Here is a 5211-nt window from a genome sequence, read left to right on the forward strand (position 1 = left end):
ACTTGTGGACAGGTCCCCCTCTCATATAAAAGACAACTTGGAGCAGCTGCCTCATCCTCAACAACACATCAGCAAGCTGCCGTGAATACTCCACAGACAGCCAACAAAGGCAAAGAAAAGCAGGTGGAACAGCCACCTCCTATGACTGAAGAGCAAATGGAAACCCTAGTGCAGCAACAAGAAGAAATGGAGCAGCAGGGAGAAGGGCAGCAGCAAGAAGAACAGCAACAACAGGAATTGCATCAAGAAGAAGGGCCACATGAGAGACAGCAGCCCTTACAACAAGAAAGAGTAGTTGATACTCCAACATCCACTGAGCAACAGGCTCAAAACATAGTGCCTCCTAGGCCAGAAACTACCTTTGATGCCTCGGTCCTCCAAACTCCACAGAAGGAGGACATAGACAGAAAAAGGGATAGAGAAACTCCCCTGACATCATCTATAAACCAGGGAGAGAAAAGGCAAAGGTTGAATGACTTTTCTGAGGATGGCATAGCAATAAGGCAAGCATTGGGCATGGGCCCACCCAGCAGAGAAGCTTCAGCCAGTTCCTTCCAGCAGGAACAGGACAGAATTATGGGAGGGGAAGTCAGCTCCTCCGGCCAGCAGAGAGAGGGTGAACTGAGCATTAAGCAGCAGTTCATAGACATAAAGAGGAGAAGTGACCCCATTAAGATACAACTATACAACCATTTATTGAAAATGGCTCCCTCCAACCAGCAGCGTCTAATGTCTGCCTTTGATGTAAGTGAAGGCAAGATGATCATGAGCCACTTCACACCAACCACTCTGCAGCCACAGTCCTCTTCAGATTACTTGAGGACTAATCTTGAAATCATGGCCAAGGACATCCACCCGATGGATAAGATTGAACTACACAAACAAACAGGTGAGATGGTCTATGCTTCATTGGCAGACAAGACCTTGGACAACTACAGGCTAGCGAATAGCCTAAATAATACAGCTTCTCAGCTTGAGTTGGAGAAGGCCTCCTCTCAAGCAAAGGATAACAAGATCAGGGCCCTAGAAGATATCATCATAGAGATTGGGCATGATCCCATAGATATCAAGGGCATACAAGAGATATTGAAGCTGAGGGATGCAGATATGGCAGCTCTAAGGAGAAAGATCAAGCTCCCAGCCACAATTCACCCTCAGACAGATGAAGTGGCCCAACAAAGGCATGATAAAGATGCCACAGATCTGCTCATATCTCTCTACAAGCAGCTCCTCCAAACACAAGAACAGCTGGGAGAATCAGAGGCTGCACAGGCAGCATTACAAGCATCTCTGAAACAGAGAGAAGAAGGGCAGACCTCTCAGCCTCCTCCTCAAATTATAAACCTTGAGGAAGCTGCCCCAACCACTGTTCCTCCCCCTCAACAGACTGATCAAGCTGCACCATCTACTTCAGCACCTCCACCAACAGAGCAGGCCCCTAGCTTGGACATGCAAAAGCTAAAAAATGAGATTCAAGCCCTGGAAGCTCAAATGGCAGAGCTGAATGAGACCAGGGATAAATTGGCCAAGGTGAATGACAGATATGATAAATCCAAGCAAGATGTGGTAGAGAAGGGTAGGGAGGTGAAAGCCCTCAAAGACAGGATAAAAGAGCTAGAAAATGAGCTCAAATTAGATAAAGTTATAGCTGGGCTTAAGGCAATGCTATGGGCCAACATTGGCCAGTCTATTACTGACCAATGGCAGTATATAGAGACAATCCATGAGCATCTAGAGCTCATCCCAAAAGCACAAGCTGAAATTCACAAGTCAAGGGCTGCTCTAGGCAACATGCCTGAAGTTGCCACCAGGATGATCAATGTGCTGAATAATAGAACAAGTACTCAGCTGGCAAACATGGGAATTCCCATTAGAACTGAGACCATTCAGTTGATCAAAAGGGTTCTCACATTGAGAAATTTGGTGTAGACATTGGAGAGAAGAACCCAGGACATGCAGACCGAGGTGAAAAGGTTCATGGATAAATTCCTGGTGCTGCAAAATAGAGGACTCCCTAGCTTACTGAACAGCACAGGGAGACTTCTCATTCATCAGCAATATGCCAAAAGAGTGAATGCATTTGCCACAAACGAGATCAATGAGAAGCCCAGCAACTCAGAAGAAATAGGGCCAGCTACAGGACAGACTATCTACAACAAGGTAGAAAGTCTATTTTTTATAATGAATGAGATCAAGCACCTATTTGAGGTGGCTCCCAATTTTTACAAGTATACAGAGGCAGAGGAGACTATGGATGCAATTCTCAGGCATCAACTCCCTACACAAGACTGGTGGACAAATACAATACATAAAATTTTATAGACAGTGAGTCATTCACCGAATTTTGTTTTTAAAATATAAATTGTTATGTAAAGCACAGATCAACAAAATCAGCATGCATTAAAGATTAGAGCTGAGCCAACTCAGCAAAGCTGTTCGGTCACCACAGCAGCAAGCACAGTCACAGGTGGCAGGGCCGAGAAAATACAGCGCAGCAAATATAAAGACACATTTTTCGGCATTGAAATAAGCGTTCCAACCGACTCAGTGACCTCCAAAGGTCAAAATATCCTCTGATAGACTTAAAGAGCAGTTATGTTGCATTCAAAGCTGTAATAACTTCTTTCCTACTTTTCTGTACGAAGTAATGAAGATATTTCTTTCTCAGATGACTCAATGCCTGAGATATTTTGTATAAGCATTCCTATAAAGTCCCCTTCGCATGAGTTTGCAAGGGTTGTTGTTGATTTCTCCTGAAGAAGTTCTTATGTTGTAATCCTTTCAGAAGTTTAATAAAGAAAGTGATGGAATTTCTCGGATTTCTGAAGTGCTGAATGCGTTCTGGTGTCTGTTGAAAACTGTTGGATTCCTGTGTATTACACAATACAATAAGTCTCTGTAACTCTCTCTGTTATGTATCTTTGATTTGTTAAAATCCATATATGTTTCTAATTTTTGACTATTTAGCAACAAGGAAAAAGAATAACTTTCAGGATTTATTCAAGAAATACCCTGAGTTCAATCTGTGTTGTTAATGAATGTTTTCTTCAGCTGTAATCTTGATAAGTGTAATTCTTAATTGCTGCACTTTCAGAATACACCTTTCATAGTGACCTTTGTCTCAGGAATTCAAGTTTGCTCCTGTGCAACGTGTTTCACTTTCACCTCACCAGCTTAATAGAGAATTCTTAATTGCTCTCTGATGGCTGACATGTTTCACCATTCAAGTTAAATTTGTTTGTCTGAGATACACAATTGGCCCTGCAGTTTGAACACCACCAATCCTGCATTTCAAAGCATTTCACAACTCCAGACTCCATTGCCCAATGATATACTACTCTCTAAACACTACATCTTAATCCCTGAAAGAAATCCTTCAACCAAAACATAAACCAAAACCTGAGCATAATAGCTAGCCTAAAACACCATCATAACAGAGACAAATCATAAAGAGAGAGCCCTCTCTGATTACAGTTTGGCTAGAAACTGTGATCCAAAGATTGGTTAGTGGTTACCCCGGCCGTATTCCCTTGGGAGTCATAGGGAACAACCTGGGTGATAACATAATTGGCGACTCCACTGGGGAGTGCTTGAGATTTTTCAATTACTATCTATCTTCCATAGCTACTATCAAGCCTGAAATCAGTCAAGAGGCCTTTAAACTGTTTCTGTATCACATTGACAGCTTTAGGGAGGAGCTTTTTTAGGGAATCTTCATCTTAGCTTTGAAATATATATAGCCATTCCAAAATCTTCATCCAGTCCTTGCAGACATAAAAAGTTCCTATAAAAATCCTAAAAAGCAGTTAGAAACTGGCTCCTAAGAAAAATCCACGGCATACTAGGGCAAATCCTGACCCTAATCCACCCATCATTGTTGATAATCCAAATACCATCCCTAGAAACATTAGGAGGCAGCAAAGGCAGGAACAGCCTGCTGATCTAACTTCAGATTCAGATCATCCCAGCCTTATCTCTACCCCATGCAAGGTCCTTTTCCGATCTACCCCTAGTTCTCCTAGTTCACCATCCACATCTCAAAGTCCTCCTCTCACATCTTCATCCGTTGCACATATCCCCTTAACCAACACTCTAGGTTCACCCCTACTTGTCACCCCTGTGGTACCCACTGTTCCTATTATCCCAGCTGCCCCTGTTAATCCTCTACACCCTATAAATATGGCCAACAGATATGCACCCTTGCAGATACCAGCTAATGCTGCAGCTCTACCCCAAGATTACCAAACCAAAATTTCATATTTTGACTCCAATGGCCCTCTGACAGCGGTCCAGCATGCTAAGAGGATGCAAGACCATTTTGAGACCTATGAAATAGATGATGACAGTGTCAGAATGAGGATGTTTGTTCAAAGCCTAACTGGGGATGTAAGAACTTGGTTTAGATCCATGAATGCAAACTCCATCACAACTCCTGATGAGCTGTATCAAGCCTTTACTAGTAGATGGGAAAAGAAGAAAGATCCTCTGCACATACTTGGGGAATATGACACTATCAAAAGAGGTCCCCAAGAAACTGTTTTGGAGTATTGTGCAAGATTTAACAATGTATATAACGCGATTCCACAAAATTTAAGACCTCCTCCTGATCTAGCTTTGTACAAATTCCCTGATGGTTTTGACCCTGACATGGCCTATCAGTTGAAAGAAAGAGATCCTCAATCCCTTGCAGAGGCCCAAAGGGTTGCTGTCACAGTGGAAGCCAACCTAATTGCCAAAAGAAACAGGGCAAGGTTGGAAAAGAGGACTGCTTTCAAAGAGGAACCCTCTGCCTTTGATCAAAAACTGGATGCAATACTCAATGGAATGAAAAGATTGGGTGATAGAGTGGAATCGGTTGAAAGAAAATCATCATGGGAAGCACCACAAAATAACCCTCCTAGGAATCCAAATTTTAGGAGAACTCAAAACCCAAATGTCGGCAAGACCAGTGCTGACCAAGACATAAGACCCCCTTTCCAAGAAAACTATGCAGAAACTTCCACATCAATAGAGCCCAATGAAGATCCTGAGATTAACTTGATGGGTCTAGATGGTGAAAGTCAAGTTTTCTTAACACAAGAAGATCATGAGGATGATGAAATCAAACTGTTCCAAACTAAATCAGGTGAATCCTTTGACTTTAAACAAGGCTATGACACTGTTGTTTATGAAGTCCATAAACAATATAAGCTGAGGAGCAGAACTGTGAAT

Source organism: Pinus tabuliformis, chromosome X (assembly GCF_031772625.1).
Source record: "Pinus tabuliformis cultivar Carrire ecotype Pingquan chromosome X, CPIR1, whole genome shotgun sequence".
NCBI classification, from domain to species: Eukaryota; Viridiplantae; Streptophyta; class Pinopsida; order Pinales; family Pinaceae; genus Pinus; species Pinus tabuliformis.